Below are 20,378 nucleotides of genomic sequence, written 5' to 3'. Positions count from 1 at the left end.
TAGTGATGTACAAGAGATGCTTGACAAAACACAAACACTAAGATACGGCTAAATCACAGTAGAACATGTTCAAACAAGCATGGCAAAAGTGCAAAAGATATCAACTTCATAGACTTGGTGAAAAAACTGACATGGCAAAACAACATCAGGAAGCACTGTTTAGACCTAGCAAACAACATGCTACAGGAACATATCATAACAAACAAAGGCATGGTAAGATTCTATTAAATTCATAGAACAAAACTCCCATACTGAACATGAGCCAAAAAGGCGCAAAAGATATAATGGCACCCATGTAAACATAGCAAGTTTTATTAACAGTTTCAGACTTAGAAGAAAAACAGAGCATGGCATAAACAGATTTATGATAACAACTTTGCGAGCTCATGCCACTCACTACAAAGCATTAAATAACAACATAAGAATACCAACAACAAGATTACATGTTCATTAATCTAACCATGGCAAGAGAAATTTAATACGATGCATGGATCACTAGCAACAACCATGGCAATATGGATTAACATGTTAACAAACTGCCAGGAACATTTTATAGCAAAAGTAGAGCAAGCAAATAACATTCTAGATCACTCCATAATTTCAACCAGGGCCATGAATCGATAGAGCATAACCACATTCTCAAAACATCCTTACTAAAGTATCTCAAAATAAGCATGGATCTCATGGTAGCATATATTTTACATGGCATCCAAATAACAGCAGGAATAGGACTTAGCAAAATCCTAAGTCCCTGAAAACAGCAACATCATGGAGCCTAGTTTGCATGCTTGTTCTAGTCACCACATATATCACAAAAATACAAGACTTGTATCTCCGTAAAGATGACATGATGAATCTCAAAACACATGTAGACCTCATGCTCATATGATGCACACATCAAATGCGACAAATATGACAAATCACCATGATCTGATAAGAACCAGCAACTAAACATTTTATAGCACTCTTGCATCAACCAAAATGGCATCATAATGGACAGTAACATGCATGGAAATGTTGCTAACATGAAGAGCTCAATGAGACAAACATTTTGACATATCATATGCATGATTTGGAGCCACGGTCGCTGAGATATAGCATGATGAAAAGGACATAAAATAACATGGACTTCCGGGACTTAGTAAAAAAGGAGGACCGAGCGTCAGATAGCATAACCAGCGCTCGGGCGGGGAATAGAGTGGTGGAGCTCACCAAGCGGCCCGTGGGCCGGACGCGGAGAGGAAGCAGGTCGACCGCTGGGCCGCGAGCAGCAAGCCGGGTGCGGTGGCCCACGAGGGCAAGCGGGACGAGCAAGCGTCATCGTCCCCCTCGTGCTCGAGCACGTGCAGGAGTCAGGGGCGGCGGCGCTGCTGTGGTCAACGGCGACTCCGGTAGGCGAGAGTGGCAGGGAGGAATGGAGAGCGACAGGTTCGGGTGGAGACGCCAGATCCGGCGAGTGATGGTTGACGGGGACGAGGTTCCCGGTGACGAGGAGCTCTGGCGGTGGTTTTGCCCTGCGAGGGAGAGAGAGGGTGAGAGAGAGAGCGGGGGAAGGGAAAGAGGCAAGGAGGAGGAGGGCTCGCCTAAGAGGTCGGCGCAGCGGCACAGCAGGCTCCGGCGAGACCAGTTGAAGGCTGCGGGATCAAGGGGCTCCTCCCCTTGAGCGGTGGAGGGAGCGGGACCCTAGAACGGGCGCGGCGGCGGGGATCCGGGCCGGTCGTGGGCTCGCGGGCCCGTGCGGCTGCAGGGAAGCCGGCGAGGTGGGGCGGAACACGTGGCATGATGCCACTGACTGGGAGCGACGGCTCTGCTGAGGTGGCGGCGCGCGATTTGTCAGAGCGAAGTGTCCGGCGGACATATCCGGCGGTACGAGGAGGAAAATGACTAGGGTTAGACCGCGAATTTTTGAGGGGGGCACATATTTATAGGTAGATGGAGGTATGAGTGTCCAAATGAGGTGCGGTTTTTGCCCACATGATCGTGATCCGACGACGAAGAACATGGAGGTGGCTTAGATGGGTTATTGGGCTGCAACACAAAATAGGCTTTTGCGGTTACCCGGTTAACCGTTGGGGCATCAAACGGGCTCCAAATGGAACGAAATTTGACAGGCGGTCTACCGATGGTGTACCAAGGCCACTTGACAAATCTCGACCCATTCCGATAACGTTTTTCTCCCGCACACGAAAAGAGACAAGAGGGGTGCGCCGAGTGCATGTGGGAGTGTCGGGTTGCGAAACGGACAACGGGAAAAATGCTCGGATGCATGAGACGAACACTAATGCAAATGCGATGCACATGATGACATGATATGAAATGCATGACATGAACAAAATGCAAAACGAAAACAAAAACCCAACCACGAAGGGAATATCATATCGCGTCTCCAGAAAAGGCAAGAGTCAGAGTTAAAAATATTGAAAGCTGCATCCGGGGTGTTACAACACTGCACCACTACAAGAGGATCTCGTCCCGAGATCTAGGATGGCACCGGAGGGAAAATGGAAGATGATGAGGTAAAACAAAGTTGCTTCTTCGACAAACGAGTGAAACCATGAACCTTGAGAGGTTAAACCATTCGAGAAAAGAAAACAACGGAGATGATCGAAGTTGAAAACACTCTGTTAGAAAAGAGGAACGAGGAAGAACAAATTCGGACAGCACTCAGGTTGAAAAGAGATGAAAGACTTGGTAAGATGAAAAGAACTTGAGCAGAGGACACAACACTCCGGTTAATCGATAAGCATGAAAACAACACGATCCTCACAATTCGAGATGATGAGTGAAGAGAGCAACATCATAATGCCTCCGGAAGAAAGAATAGAAGATAGATCATTGGAATGAAAGAATGGAGAAGAAAATGCCAACTTTTGCCACAAAGAGCTTGGAGAGCACCCTTCCAAGAAGGTTACAACGAATTGTTGGAAAAAAACCAACAACGAAACGAATAAACTTGTAATGGGCTTATGGGGAACTTCTCAAAATTGAGGCGAAATTCTGCCACTACGAAAACAAAAGATTGGATTGATATCAATAAGGAGACGACAAACTTATTTCACCTGGAGGATAAATGAAGAACTTGGGTAATTTATGAGCACCATAAATAGCAACAATCCTTAGGGAAAGCTTCAGGTGAAATATAACCCAATATACCTCCAATGAAGAGATGGATGGGTTGAAAAGATGTCTTGAGCGAAGAGAAAATGATGGATTTAGATATGTCACTCTTGAAAACTTGTGAAACCTGAAACATGAAGGGAAATCATCAACAATGACATAACACCACCTCAAAAGATGAGATATGAAAGAATTGCACTTTGGTTGCAAATTGAGGAATGCTTAAACTCCTCAAAACAAGACATGTGTTGAGCACCATGTTTATTTTAGAGTATAGCTTGGCGGATCTTAGCTTTGAGAGAAAACTTGAAGAACAATTGATGAATGAAAGGAATCCTTGACGAACCACCATGTAGAGCCTCCATGAAGAACTCTGGTAATAAAAGGATGATAAAAGGAAGAGAAGTTGAGAACATAAGGTGAAGCCTTGAGATGACTTAGATGGAGCTTCGCGACGAGATATAGCGGAAAACTTGGAACTCCGGAAAAGAAAGATGACTCACTTGAACCAAGAATTTACTCATCGTGAACAAACTCCGGAAGAATGAATCAATCACTTGGATGAAATAAGAATAAGAATTATGTTATGCGCATCCTTCACCAATGTAAATTGATGAAAAGCAACGGATTTGGCATACTACTTATTCTCTTAAGAAGGATTAAGATAGATATAGTGCAAACTTGAGAAGGTCTTCGATGAATCACCGGGAGGATTTGAAAAAAAATGAATTGATGATAACAAGAGGAAAGGAATCTTGAACGAACCACTATAAGAATTGAAAATGAATGAAGAAAAGATAAAGAAACACCGGGGAGAATTAGAGAATGAATGAAGATACTTGAGGGAATTTAGATACATGAGAACGAATAGATCACGATCTAATTAGAGAAAACTTCAATGATGCACAGGTATGATTTGGAGAACGAGAGCTAAAAGCTGGAATGAATAATTCTGAGATGATGGGCTACGGAGAATCAATCTGAAAAGACTCTTGAATTGCTCTGGATGGGTGAAAAGAATTCTCACAATCAAAAACAATTATGAGAGGATGGCAGCAAGCTAGAACTATGAATCTTCAAGAGAACAAATATGATTGAAGAGAAACTCTTCTTCGGTCTTCAAATGCAGAGAATGACGACAAGAAACACCACCTTGAATTGTTGAGGTACTCTAGAATGAAAATTAGAAAAGTTGAACCAATGATGAAAATAATTTGAAAAATGATCTTGGAGAAGGCATTTGACTGATGATAACTCATTCTCACGTTAAACTTGGAAAAGAATTTGAGAGTAACTCTGGGAAGATTAGAAGAGTCAGGTAAAATCCTGGGAAAAGACCTGTGGGTTAGGGCCCACTCAAAAGAAACACCGTTCAACGATTTAAAAGAGAGATTGCGCCGGTTGAATTAAATGGCTTGAATGAGATAACAATCTTGAAGGAGCTTGAACGAGTACAGAGTGGAAACACAAATCTTCGAGATATCTTCAGCACATCGGATATGAATAGAGAGATGAACGATTAAGAGGTGCACCGGCTTGGGAAAGCATTTGAAACAATGAAAGGAATATGATCAACACCGAAAGCTTGAACTGAATCCACGGGAGAATAAAAAAGAATGATGAATGATGAATTTTTGAGCATCTTCATGAGAACCACCGGGTAAGAACATTGAAGGAAAAGAATGGAGAGACTTCCCATTAATAAAAGGATACTTGATTAAGACATCTGATTTCTTGAAGGAAAAGGGTGGGAGGGTGGGAAAACAAAGGCAGCTTGGGACGGATGAAACGAACACCATTTAGAAAAGGTATATGGAATTCACATTTGACATTGAAGCAAATCGAATACCACAACTCAAAACAAAACAAAGGATTGGCTTGCGAAATAAGCCGGAAACAAACATATGATAGATCCCATATCGTATCATGTGTCTGTTGGAAAGATATTCTAGGAGCTACTTGAATTCCCACTTATAAACTCCCGAAACTTTCTGGTTATGCAATCGGGTGTTCAGGATACAAGGAAAGCATAATATCTCACCCAAACTAACAATACCTACATCTAGCTGTATCCATCCTTCAACACATAACCAAGAAACCTTCGGAAATTGTGTACCTCAACCTTCGAAAAGCATCCGTTATACGAGTTATGGAAATACTCCCGAACTCCCGCCCCAGTACTCGGTGGCGTCGAGGTTATCTCACCAACAACTACATAAAAGAGATTTTCGATATCGGCGAACTCAGGTATTCCAGAACTACAACGATAAAATTGTGACGACAACACCTCGGAGCTCAACTCCCCAGGACACTGCCACAACCCCTAAATATTAGGAGGCACCAAGAACAATATTCTCGTCACAAGACTATTGGAACGATTCCAAGATACCCGCGTGATCCTAAAAAAAATTCAGTGAAATTTGAGGAGATAAAAGTCAAAACTTCTACGTCAGGAGGCCTCACCAGAGCGACGAAGTGACCGAGGAGTAAAAATAATCCTACTCTCCGATATATATAATCCTAAGACTCAAAACATTTTGTTCTAGACTTAATAACGTCAGCAATTCGATCAAGCAGGGGGATCCTAAGTCGGGGATGACTCTGATTACCAACTTGTAACACCCACAATGCGGTTATATCTTCCACGTGTCGAGGCATGACTTAGAGGCATAACCGCATGGTGGTTTAGTCGCAAGTGGGGTAATCTTCACACAATCCCATGTACTGAATAAGAAAGGGATAAAGAGTTGGCTTACAATCGCCACTTCACACAAATACAAGTTAAACATACATCAGCCAGAGTACAATCAAAGGTCCGACTACGGAACCAAACTAAAGGAAGACAACCCCAAATGCTAGATCCCCGATTGTCCCAACTGGGCACCACTACTGATCAACCGGAAAAGACACATAACAAAAATCAAGATCTTCATCGAGCTCCCACTTGAGCTTGGTTGCGTCACCTACACTGGTATCATCGGCACCTGCAACTGTTTGGAAGTATCTGTGAGTCACGAGGACTCAGCAATCTCACACCCGCGAGATCAAGACTATTTAAGCTTATGGGTAGGAGAAGGGTAATGAGGTGGAGCTGCAGCAAGCACTAAGAAAATACGGTGGCTAACATACGCAAATAAGAGCGAGAAGAGAAGCAATGCAACGGTCGTGAAGCTAGAAGTGATCCTGAAACTACTTACGTTCAAGCATAACACAAGACCGTGTTCACTTCCTGGACTCCACCGAAAAGAGACCATCACGGCTACACATGCGGTTGATGCATTTTAATTAAGACAAGTGTCAAGTTCTCTACAACCGGACATTAAAAAATTCCCATCTGCCACATAACCGCGGCCACGGCTTTAGAAAGTTTATACCCTACAGGGGTGTCCCAACTTAGCCCATCACAAGCTCTCACGGTAAACGAAGGATATTCCTTCTCCTAGAAAGACCCGATCAGTCTTGGAATCCCGGTTACAAGACATTTCGGCAATGGTAAAACAAGACCAGCAAGACCGCCCGAATGTGCTGACAAATCCCGATAGGAGCTGCACATATCTCGTTCTCAGGGCACACCGGATGGGCAAGACGTCGAGTTGGCATAGACCTTGGTTTCCTAGGGGGCACCGGACATCGCCCAGTTGGGACCAACACTTAGAGAAGCACTGGCCCAGGGGGTTAGAAATAAAGATGACCCTCGGGAGCGTGACTCCCAAGCGAAAAGAATAGGTGGTTGTCAGGCAAATGGTAAAACCAAGGTTGGGCCTTCCTAGAGGAGTTTTATTCAAAGCAAATTGTCAAGGGGTTCCCATGACACCCAACCGCATAAGGAATGCAAAATCAAGGAACATAACACCGGTATGACGGAAACTAGGGCGGCAAGAGTGGAACAAAATACCAGGCATAAGGCTGAGACTTCCACCCTTTACCAAGTATATAGATGCATTAATTAAAAATAATAGATATTGTGATATCCCAACATAACCATGTTCCAACATGGAACAAGCTTCAACTTCACCTGCAACTAGCAACGGTATAAGAGGGGCTGAGAAAAAGCAGTAACATAGCAAAACAATGGTTTGCTAGGAAAGGTGGGTTAGAGGCTTGACATGGCAATATGGGAGGCATGACATAACAAGTGGTAGGTAGCGCGACATAGAGATAGAACGAACAACTAGCAAGCAAAGATAGAAGTGATTTCGAGGGTATCTTGCCTACAAAGTTCTCAGAGTTGATGAAAGCTTGATCCTCGATAGCGTACTCAATAGGTACCTCGGTCACGTACTCGTCTCCTGGCTCTATCCAAGGCAAGAACACAAGAAAAGGAACGACAATCAAACACGGTGCAATGCACAAGCAACATGATGCGAAACATGGCATGATATGCAAGATATGATATGCGATGCATATGCATATGCGTGCTCCGGAAGGAAAGCATGACCAAGCCATAAACTTGACAAACCAAGTATGTTGCTGGAAAGATGAGATGATTTCGGTTGAAATTGATATAAAGATCACCGGGAACGGATGCACGGTTTGCAAATGGCAAGCAAAACAAGAATGGTGCAAAACTGTGATTAACAGCATGATGCCACTTAGAATGCAACAAGAAACTAAGCTACTGCACTCCAACATAGCAACAAAGCATATGGCAGTGATGTACAAGAGATTCTTGACAAAACACGAACACTGAGCTACGGCTAAATCAGACTAGAACAGGTTCAAACAAGCATGGCAAAAGTGCAAAAGATATCAGCTTCACAGACTTGGTGAAAAAACTAACATAGAAAAAAAAACATCACGAAGCACTGTTTAGAGCTAGCAAACAACATCCTATAGGAATATATCATAGCAAACAAAGGCATGGCAAGATTCTACAAAATTCATAGAACCAAACTCCCTTACTGAACATAAGCCAAAAATGCACAGAAGATATGATGGCACCCATGTAAACATACCAAGTTTTATTAACAGTTTCAGACTTAGAAGAAAAATAGAGCATCGCATAAACAGATTTATGATAGCAACTTTGCGAGCTCATGCCACTCACCACAAAGCATTAAATAACAACATAAGCATATCAACGGCAAGATGACATGTTCATGAATCTAACCATGGCAAGAGTAAGTTAATAGGATTCATGGATCACTAGCGACAACCATGGCAATATGGATTAACATGTTAACAAACTGCCAGGAACATTTTATAGCAAAAGTAGAGCATGCAAATAGCATTCTAGAGCACTCCGTAATTTCAACCAGGGGCATGAATAGATAGAGCATAACCACATGTTCAAAACATCCTTACTGAAGTATCTCAAAATAAGCATGGATCTCATGGTAGCATCAAGTTTACATGGCATCAAAATAATAGAAGGAATAGGACTTTGCAAAATCCGAATTCCCTGAAAACAGCGACATCACGGAGCCTAGTTTGCATGCTTGTGCTAGTCACCACATAGATCACAAAAATACAAGACTTGCACCTCTGTAAAGATGACATGATGAATCTCAAAACACATGTAGACCTCATGCTCACATGATGCATACATCAAATTCAACAAAAATGACAAATCACCATGATCTGATAAGCACCAGCAGCTAAACATTTTATAGCACTCTTGCATCAATCAAAATGGCATCATAATGGACAGTAACATGCATGGAAATGTTGCGAACATGAATAGCTCAATGAGACAAACATTTTGACATATCATATGCATGATTTGGAGCCACGGTCACCGAGATATAGCATGATGAAAAGGACATAAAATAACATGGATTTCCGGGACTTAGTAAAAAAAGGAGGTCCGAGCGTCAGATAGCATAACCAGCGCTCGGGTGGGGAATAGAGTGGTGGCGCTCACCTAGCGTCCCATGGGCCGGACACGGAGAGGAAGCAGGCCGACCGCTGGGCCGCGAGCAGCAGGCCGGGTGCGGTGGCCCACGAGGGCGAGCAGGACGAGCAAGCATCATCGTCCCCCTCATGCTCGAGCACGAGCAGGAGGCAGGGGCGGCGGCACTGCCATGGTCAACGGTGACTCTGACAGGCTAGAGCAGTGGGGACGAATGGAGAGAGACGGATCCGGGAGGAATGGAGAGCAGGCGAGCGACGGCTGACAGGGACGCGGTTCCCGAGGATGAGGAGCTCCAACGCCGGTTGTGCCCTGCGAGGGAGAGAGAGGGCGTGTGAGAGAGAGTGGGGGAAGGGAAGGAGGCAAGGCAGTGGAGGGATCGCCTGAGAGGTCTCCGGCGGCGGCACAGCAAGCTCCGGCGAGGCTGGCTGAAGGCTGCAGGATTGAGGGGCTCCTCCCCTCGAGTGGTGGCAGGAGCGGGACCCTGGAACGGGCGCGGCGGCGGGGATCCGGGCATGCGCGGGCCAGCCGTGGGCTCGCGGGCCCGCGCGGCTGTGGGAAAGCCGGTGAGGTGGGGCGGAACACGTGGTGCGATGCCACTGGCCGGGAGCGACGGCTCTGCTGAGGTGGCGGCACGCAATTGGTCGGAGCAACGGGTCCGACGGACATGTCTGGCATGGATGGACATGTCCGGCGGCGCGAGGAGGAAAATGACTAGGGTTAGACCGCAAATTTTTGGGGAGGGGCACATATTTATAGGTAGATGGAGGTAGGAGTGTCCAAATGAAGTGCGGTTTTCGCCCACACGATCGTGATCCGGCGACGGAGAACATGGAGATGGCTTAGATGGGTTATTGGGCTGCAACACAAAAGAGGCTTTTGCGGTTACCCGGTTAACCGTTGGGGCATCAAACGGCCTCTAAATGGAATGAAATTTGACAGGCGGTCTACCGGTGGTGTACCAAGGCCACTTGACAAATCTCGACCCATTCCGAGAATGTTTTTCTCCCGCACACCAAAAGAGACAAGAGGGGTGCGCCGGGTGCATGCGGGAGTGTCGGATTGCCAAACCGACAACGGGGAAAATGCTCGGATGCATGAGACGAACACGAATGCAAATGCGATGCACATGATGACATGATATGAAATGCATGACATGAACAAAATGCAAAATGAAAACAAAAACCCAACCACGAAGGGGATATCATATCGCATCTTCGGAAAAGGCAAGAGTCGGAGTTACAAATATGGAAAGTTGCATCCGGGGTGTTATAACTAGGTTATCTATATATGAGTATATTGACAGAGGAGTCAAACGAGAACATTTGATCGTAGGTCATACTCATCGTTTAAGCACAAGTGGGGTTACCACTTTTACATAAAGCATTGTTGTGTTCACACCATTAGAGTTGCTTTAGCTCAATTCTTAGAGCAAAGCTCCCCCTAGATGTGATATGCCCCTAAGATGGATGAACTAACCTTGGGTTTTGTCGATGATGACTTCATGTAGGTGTTGAACATGTAGATGCTCAATGTTGATGTAGATCATTTGGAGCAATCCATTGGAGTGAGTTGCACTTTCAATACCTACATGGGTTAGTCCCACAAGGAACATGCAAGGATATCCATAGACATAGAGTGAAATACACATATGATATTGTCCATGAAAGCATTAGGTTACCTTTTCCCTTACCTTACCAACTAGAGGGTTTGTGACTCCTTGAACTAGTGCAAGATGTGAAAGTTGATTGCACTTGTCATTGCCAAAATGAATATGAGTGAAGTATGTTGGCGGAGTCACCCTCAAGAACTCTCTAGTTCTACTTCTTTGGGACCCACATCAACTTGATGGGGATCCTTGGAGTTGTAGTCGTACTTGATGAAGTCTTGGGAACCCACTTGACCAAGGCCTTAGGAGCTTCTTCAAATTCATCAATCTCCTCTTGAAGCTTTTCCTTGCCTTTTAGCTTGTGGTCTTGTGGTGGATGATCATCTTGAGCTTGTGTTCCCTTGAAAGAAGTGGGATCATACTTCTCTTGTTGAGGAACAGACTTCGTCTTGGGGTATTGATCTTCTTCCCACTCAACTCCATTGGCATTGAACTTGCATTCAAAACCAACACATTGATTCTTCTGGTGCCTTCCTTGATTGCACACAATTTCCTCAAATTGCTTACTTCCGGTAAGGCTCTTGTAGACACCTTTCTCTATAATTCCCTTCAATAAGCTATTTTCTTGCTCAGGTGTAACTTGGCTAAGAGAATCATTAGTGGAATCAGGTGAACTACTAGAAGCAACAATATTGGATTTAACATGATTATTGTTACTACTAGAAGAAGAATATTTCTTGCTCTTGTTGCTAGATTTTACTTGTGGCATGTAAGTAGACAAGAGTAAATGCTTGGCAATGTAAGAAGAACTTTTCTTACGGAGATCATCATTGATTGCTTTTAAGAACCCACACTCAATGATTGCTTTTAAGAACTTTTCTTGCGGAGATTGAGCTTTTCAAAGCATAGCTTCTCATGAGTCTTTAAAAGCTCTCAATGATCCTCTAAGGTAGTTTCATGAGCTAACTTGAGAGTGTTTAGTTCTTTAGTTAGATGCTCAATCTCCTTCTTATCAACGTCATTCGTTTTATCTTGATTAGCATGATTAATAGCAGTTTCATCATAGTTTTCATCACTAGAGTTGTCAACAAGTAAATCATCATCACCTAGCAAATCATCTTCATCACTATTGAAATCAGATACTCGGGGTGTGATACCTCGGGGCCTTTAGCCATGAAGCATCTTCCAATCCTTCGTTTGGTGAATCAAATATGTCATAGGAGTTGGATTACACAAGCGCAAGACCGGCAACACCTTCATCTTGAGTATATTCGGAGTCGGATTGATGGCTTCTCTCGGAGTACTTGTCGGAGTCGAAGCTGGATACACATTCACCAACATGAGCTTGATGTCTTCGTCTTGTGTAGCTCTTTGATGACTTGTCCTTCCTTTCCGAATCCTTGCTTCTGCAAGAGGGTCTTCATTCATAACAATCATCTCTGCTCCTTCCCTCTCTTGGAGGTGATTCCTCTCTTTTGCTTCTCCTTTTAGGTGAGTCTTCTCTTCTTTTGTAGGGAGCCGTAAACTCACTAGAGTAGTGTCCGGGTCTTCCACAATCGTAGTAGTTGCGGTCACAGCTAGAAGATATTTTGTCATTGTAGGACCTTGACTTGGAACTTCTCTCTTTTCTTCACTTGTTGAAGTTCTTCACCATTAGGCTCAATTCTTTATTGAAGGCTTGTTTCTCACTTGATGTTGTAGGAGCATCACATGACGCTTTGTAAGTACCACTAGACTTGTTGTGAAGCTCTTCCTTATCCTTGAGTGACATCTCATGAGCAACAATTCTACCAATGACTTACGTTGGCTTGAGATCTTTGTAATTGGGCATCATTTGGATCAAGGTGCACACGGTATCATATTTTCCATCCAAGGCTCTTAGGATCTTCTTGAGATGAATTTGTGAGTCATCTCTTCACTTCCTAAGCCGGCAATCTCATTTGTGATGAGAGCAAGCCTAGAGTACATTTCAGCGACACCTTCACCATCCTTCATTTTGAACTTGTCAAGTTGACTTTGAAGCACATCCAATTTGGATTCCTTGATGGACTCGGTACCTTCGTGCATATCAACCAAAGTAACCCAAATTTCATTTGCATTCTCAAGGCGGCTGATTTTGTTGAATTCTTCGGGGCACAATCCGTTGAAGAGGATAGCGCAAGCTTGAGCGTTGTATTGCAACATCTTCAATTCTTCCACGATTGCTTCGTGATTCGGTTCTCTTCCATCTTCGAAGAATTCACATTGCAAACCAATACAAACTATAGCCCAAACGGCGAGTTATGTCCAAGAATATGCATTTTCATCTTATGCTTCCAACTAGCAAAATTAGTACCATCAAAGCAAGGACCTCTACGGTGGTAATTTCCCTCGCTAGATGCCATACTCTCCTAGGTTGTGAAACCAAGCCTATGATCACCAAATCTATGGAAATCAAAGAAAATGGAGACCAACGCTCTAATACCACTTATAGGATCGAAAGTAGGTGTAGAGGGGGTGATTAGATTACTTGACCAAACAAAAATCTACCTTTTCCCAATTTTAAGTCTTGGCATATTTTAGCAACTTAGCACAAGTCAAGTAATCAACCTACACATGCAATTCTAAGAGTGTAGCAGCGGAAAGTAAAACATTGCATATGAAGGTAAAGGGAAGGGTTTGGAGAAGGCAAACACAATGTAGACACGGAGATTTTTGATGTGGTTTCGATATGTGGTGCTATCGTACATCCACGTTGATGGAGACTTCAACCCACGAAGGGTAAAGGTTGTGCGAGTCCATGAAGGGCTCCACCCACGAAGGGTCCACGAAGAAGCAACCTTGTCTCTCCCACCATGGCCACCGCCCACGAAAGACTTGACTCACTTGGGTAGATCTTGACAAAGTAGGTGATCTCATTGCCCTTACAAACTCCTTGGTTCAACTCCACAATCTTGACGGAGGCTCCCAAGTGACACCTAACCAATCTAGGAGACACCACTCTCCAAAAGGTAATAGGTGGTGTGTTGATGATGAACTCCTTGCTCTTGTGCCTCAAATGATAGTCTACCCAACACTCAACTTTCCTCACAGATTTGGCTATGGTGGAAAGATGATTTGAGTGGAAAGTTGTCGGCATTCTGGGAACGGGGGTCCCCAGACATGCCTACCTGCGGCCCACGGCGTGGCTCCCCTGGCAGCCTGGTACGGCCCATCTTCACCAGCAAACACTCAAGACCCTCGCAAGGGGCCAAGCCTCGCGAGGCGGACGACATAAGACCTCCTCAGGGGCAGCCTCACTAGGCTGGCTCCCAAGGAGCGGAGAGATCAAGGTAAGGGGCACCTCGTGAGGTTCCCGTGACGTGAGCCATGACGATCAAGGCTAGGTGGGTGCTAGGCGGGCGCCAGCAGGCGCAGAGCACCAGTTGCCTCTTTGGTGCTAAACGAGCAGGTGCAGGCGAGGAGTCCCGAGGCATCAGGCAAAGGTTTCCATATTGGTGCAACCAGACCAAGACCAGCAGGACGGAGGTCATCGCGGAGCCCACGACAGCGTCATCACCAGAGCCTTTGGCAGGCGAAGACCACCTTTTGTCAGGATAGCTTGTACTAGTTGTCCCCCTTAAAATTGGCCGTTCTGGGATCCCTTCCCGCCTAATAACTGGGAAGAGGACTAGGGCCTTTATAAATAGGACTAGCGACCACCGTAGGAAGGGGATCAGATCCATTCCACCCTCAACCACACAAGCTCTCCGAGCTCAAGAACACCTCTCCTCAGGAGGCAATTCTTCCCTTGTACTTGTTCATCCTCAGCCTACAAGGCAATCCACCACACCATAATGGAGTAGGGTATTACACCGCAATGGTGGCCCGAACCAGTATAAACTCTTGTGTCTCTTGTTCTTCGGGTTCGGCGAGCTAGGCTTTGAGATCGTTGCGAGAACGTGAGCTGAGGAGAAAGATCTTCGTGTGCACCCCAGTGTTTGAACCTCAAGGGTTTTGCCGAAACCCGAAATCCGACATTTGGCACGCCAGGTAGGGATGTGCTGAAGCTTTCTCTTTGTCGATCCATGTTCCGCGGCTCCATCGCGTCCATGTCAGACGCTCGGCGAGCCCGCGCTGAGCGCCACGCCGCCATCGCCGCTCGCGTCACCAAGACGGCTCCCGTCGGTGGACCTCCCCGCCATTCTCCATCACCTGTTGCCAACGCCTCTACCGGCCCGACAGCAAACGAGCAGCAAGCGTCGTCGCTGCACGCCTCTGTGCGGCGAGACAGCCACACCGCCACCCCGTCATTGACTCCGGCTGGCTCATCGTCCCACGCTCATCGCACGCCCATGGATGTGCAGGCTGCGTTTCTCATGGCACGCGAGCTCCTGCATTACCGCCCAGTCGACGACCTCTACGAAGACTGGCTGGACCGCATCGCCGAGCTCATCAGCGCCGCTGGGGGCTCTCCTGCACCATCCCTCTCACTACCTCGCCCACCTCCAGTCGCAGGCGACATAGCTCATGGAGCACCTCCGCCGCCCCTGCATCAAGATGGCGCCCTCGCGCCGAGATGCGCGGCTCACAGAGGGGCCCCGCCTCCTCCGCACCAAGACGGTGTCCTCGCCCAAAGACACGTGGTCCCGCGGCATGATCCGCCACGCCATGTGCCCGCGCACGAAGAAGGAAGCTGCCAGGAGGTTCCCCGGACACAGGAAAACGCTCCTACACTCCCCGCACCACCATGTCAAGACCGCACGCCACCTGCGGTGGCGGTGTGTGGCTACCAAGACCAGGCTCCACCACCATGACGGGCTCCGGAGACCACAGCAAGCTGCCGAGCCTTCACTCCCGAGCTGCGCTCCATCGTTTGACCAGGCAAGTTCAAGCCGGATCTGCCCCCACGCTATGATGGCACCCCCGACCCTATGGAGTCCCTGCAGCTCTACGGGATGAGCACCAAGGCAGCCAACGGCGACGAGAAGGTCATGGCGAACTGGTTTCTGAAAGTGCAACTATCCCCGTGTGGTTTTGGTAATTCCTAACAACATATAGCTCATTGAGCTAATGCTATTTCAAGATAAATATTTCAGGAAAGCTCAATGATTGGAATGGCATGGATTAGAAAGTGGACCCCTCACAATCCTAAGGACAAAAGGATTGGCTCTAGCTCAAAGCACAAGACTCTACATTTCTCATTTTAGTGATCCAAGATTACATTGAGTCCATAGGAAAAGCCAATACTATCAAGAGGGGTGAGGTGTTGCTTAATGAGTTTCTTGCTCAAAATGCTTAGTGATATGCTCCAAAGCCTTCAACTACTTTCTCATATCCACATATGTCCCAAACCAAAAGTTAAACTCGGCCCCACCGAAATTCTCTATCCGGCGCCACCGAGTTCTCTTGACATAGCCACTACCGGAAACCCTAGTCTTTTCAGTCTCACCGACAGGGATCTCAGTCTCACCGAGATGGGATTGTAATCTCTTTGTTTTCCTTTGTAGCGTTTCGGTCGAACCGAGATGAGCGATTGGTCCCACCGAGATTGCAATGCAAACTCTCTGTTTCCCTTTCGTAACGTTTCGGTCCTACCGAAAGAGCGAATCGGTCCCACAGAGATTGCCTGACCAACTCTCTGTTTGTCTATTACCAAAATCGGTCTCACCAAGTTTGTGTAATCGGTTTCACCGAGATTACGTTATGCCCTAACCCTAAAGAAATCGGTCCCACTGAGTTGACGTGTTGGTCCCACCAAAAATCCTAATGTTCACATTTTGAACTACATCAGTCCCATCGAGTTTCATGATTCGGTCCCACCAAGTTTGGTAAATTGTGTGTGATGGTTAGATTTTGTGTGGAGGCTATATATACCCCTCCACCCACTCTTCATTCATGGAGAGAGCCATCAAAGCATGCCTACACTTCCAACATACATTTTCTGAGAGAGAACCACCTACACTTGTGTTGAGGTCAAGACATTCCATTCCTACCACATAAATCTTGATCTCTAGCCTTCCCCAAGTTGCTTTCCACTCAAATCTTCTTTCCACCAAATCCAATCCTATGAGAGAGAGTTGAGTGTTGGGGAGACTATCATTTGAAGCACAAGAGCAAGGAGTTCATCGTCAACACACCATTTGTTACCTCTTGGAGAGTGGTGTCTCCTAGATTGGCTAGGTGTCACTTGGGAGCGTCCGTCAAGATTGTGGAGTTGAACCAAGGAGTTTGTAAGGGCAAGGAGATCGCCTACTTCGTGAAGATCTACCCGAGTGAGGCAAGTCCTTCGTGGGTAATGGCCATGGTGGGATAGACAAGGTTGCTTCTTCATGGACCCTTCATGGGTGGAGCCCTCCGTGGACTCGCGCAACCGTTACCCTTCGTGGGTTGAAGTCTCCATCAACGTGGATGTACGATAGCACCACCTATCGGAACCACGCCAAAAATCTCCGTGTCTACATTGCGTTTGATCCCTCCAAACTCCTCCCTTTACCTTCATATGCAATTGTTTTACTTTCCACTTCTATACTCTTAGAATTGCATGTGTAGGTTGATTGCTTGACTTGTGCAAAGTTGCTAAAATCTGCCAAGAACTAAAATTGGGAAAAGGCTAGATTTTTATTTGGTCAAGTAGTCTAATCACCCCCCCCCTCTAGACATACTTTCGATCCTACAGGTGGTATCAGAGCTTTGGTCTCCATTTGCTTTGATTTCCATGCTTTCGGTGGTCATAGCCTTGGTTTCACAACCTAGGAGAGTATGGAGTCTAGCGAGGGAAATTACCACTATAGAGGTCCTTACTTTGATGGTACAAATTTTGCTAGTTGGAAGCATAAGATGAAAATGCATATTCTTGGAAATAACCCCGCCGTTTGGGCTATTGTGTATATTGGCTTGCAAGGTGAATTCTTTGATGGGAGAGAACCGAACCGTGAAGCTACCGCGGAAGAGTTGAAGATGCTACAATACAATGCTCAAGCTTGTGATATTCTATTCAATGGATTGTGCCCCAAAGAATTCAACAAAATCAGCCGTCTTGAGAATGCAAAGGAAATTTGGGATACTTTGATTGATATGCACGAAGGTACCGACTCCGTCAAGGAATCCAAATTGGATGTGCTTCAAAGTCAACTTGACAAGTTCAAAATGAAGGATGGTGAAGGTGTCGCTGAAATGTACTCTAGGCTTGCTCTCGTCACAAATGAGATTGCCGACTTAGGAAGTGAAGAGATGACCGATAGATTCATCATCAAGAAGATCCTAAGAGCCTTGGATGGAAAATATGATACCGTGTGCACATTGATTCAAATGATGCCCAACTACAAAGATCTCAAGCCAACGAAAGTCATTGGAAGAATTGTTGCTCATGAGATGTCACTTAGGGATAAGGAAGAGCTTCACAACAAGTCAAGTGGTGCTTACCAAGCCTCATGTGATGCCCCCACATCATCAAATGAGAAGCAAACCTTCATTGAAGAATTGAGCCTAATGGTGAAGAACTTCAACAAGCTCTACAAGAGTAGAAGCAAGGAAAGAAGTTCCAAGTCAAGTTCCTACAATGACAAAAGATCTTCTAGTCGTGAGCATAACTACTACAATTGTGGAAGACCCGGACACTATTCCAATGAGTGTACGGCTCCCTACAAAAGAAGAGAAGATTCTCCCAAGAGAAGAAGTAGGAGAGAAGAATCACCATCAAGAGAGAGGAGGGGTAGAGATGACTGTTATGAACGAAGAACATCACGGAGAAGCAAGGATTCAGAAAGGAAGGACAAATCATCAAGGGGCTACACAAAACGAAGACATAAAGCTCATGTTGGTGAATGGGTATCCGGCTCAGACTCCGATGATCACTCCAAGAGAAGTTATCACTCCGACTCTGATTATACTCAAGATGAAGGTGTTGTTGGTCTAGCACTTGTGTCAACCAACTCCTATGACATATTTGAGTCACAAAATGAAGGAATTGGAAGATGCTTCATGGCTAAAGGTCCAAAGGTATCACACCCCGAGTATGTTGATTTCAATAGTGATGAAGATGACTTGCTAGGTGATGATGATTTACTTGTTGACAATTCTAGTGATGAAAACTATGATGAACTTGCTATTAATCATGCTAATCAAGACAAAAAAATGATGGTGATATGAAGGAGATTAAGCGTCTAACTAAAGAGCTAAACACTCTTAAGTTAGCTCATGAAACTACCTTGGAAAATCCTCGAGAGCTTTTAAAGAATCATGAGAAGTTACGCTTCGAAAAGCTCAACCTTGAGCAAGAGCATGGGTGAAACTACCTTGGAAAATCATCGAGAGCTTTTAAAGACTCATGAGAAGTTACGCTTCAAAAATCTCAACCTTGAGCAAGAGCATGGGTTCTTAAAAGCGATCAATGATGATCTTCGCAAGAAGAGTTCTTCTTACATTGCCAAGCGTTTACTCTTGTCTACTTACATGCCACACGTTAAATCTAGCAACAAGATTAAGAAAGATTCTTCTTCTAGTAGTAACAATAATCATGCTAAACCCAATGATGTTGCTTCTAGTAGTTCTCTTGATTCCACTAATGATTCTCTTAGCCAAGTTACACTTGAGCAAGAAAATAGCTTATTGAAGGGAATTATAGAAAAAGGTGTTCACAAGAGCCTTGTCGGAAGTAAGCAATTTGAGGAAATTGTACGCAAGCAAGGAAGACACCGGAAGAATCAAGGTGTTGGTTTTAAACGAAAGTTCAATGCCAATGGAGTTGAGTGGGAAGAAGATCAATACCCCAAGACGAAGTTTGTTCCTCAACAAGAGAAGTATGATCCTACTTCTTTCCAAGTAACACAAGCTCAAGATGATCTTCCACCTCAAGACCACAAGAAAAAAGGCAAGGACAAGCTTCAAGAGGAGATTGATGCATTTGAAGAAGCTCCTAAGGCCTTGGTCAAGTGGGTTCCCAAGACTACATCAAGTTCTACCTCATCAAGTACGACTAAAATTCCAAGGATTCCCATCAAGATGGTGTGGATCCCTAAGAAGAAGAACTAGACAGTTCTTGAGGGTGACTCCGCCAACATACATCACTCTTATCATTTGGCAATAACAAGTGCAAACAACTTCCATATCTTGCACTAGTTCAAGGAGTCACAAACCCTCTTGTTGTTAAGACAAGGGACAAGGTAACCTAATGCTTTCATGGACATCATCTCGTGTATACATCACTCTATGTCTATGGATATCCTTGCTTGTTCTTGTGGGACTAACACGTGTAGGTATTGAAAGTGCAACTCACTCCAAAGGATTGCTCCAAATGATCTTATAACATTGAGCATTCTCATCTTCATTACCTACATGAAGTACTCATCGACAAAACCCAAGGTTAGTTCATCCCTCTTAGGGGGGATATCACATCTAGGGGGAGCTTTACTCTAAAATTGAGCTAAAGCAACTCTAATGGTGTGAGCACAACAATGCTTTATGTAAAAGTGATAACCCCACATGTGCCAAAACGACGAGTATGACCTATGATCAAATGTTCTCATTTGACTCCTAAGTCAATATACTCATATATAGATGACCTAGTCATCGCCAATTGCTTGATAGATGCTAGAGTGTCTGTGCATGCTTTGTCACATATTTCATTTGCCATTTTATTGTGTGAGCATGTTGGATGCATATTTCTCTCATTCGAGGACATCCATTTGTTGCTTTGATTGTTTGGCTCTTTCTCTTTTGCCAAATGGATGGACAAGAATGCCTAAGAACTCCCTCTAGCTATCTATGCTTTCCTCGTCTCAAACTCTATTCACGGTACATCACAAAGTTTGATCAAGTCAGATTCGAACCACTCTGTGTGAG

The sequence above is a fragment of the Triticum aestivum genome, chromosome 6A, assembly GCF_018294505.1.
Source record: "Triticum aestivum cultivar Chinese Spring chromosome 6A, IWGSC CS RefSeq v2.1, whole genome shotgun sequence".
NCBI lineage: Eukaryota > Viridiplantae > Streptophyta > Magnoliopsida > Poales > Poaceae > Triticum > Triticum aestivum.
The sequence above is the reverse complement of the archived record's forward strand: the minus strand, read 5'-3'. Positions refer to the sequence as shown.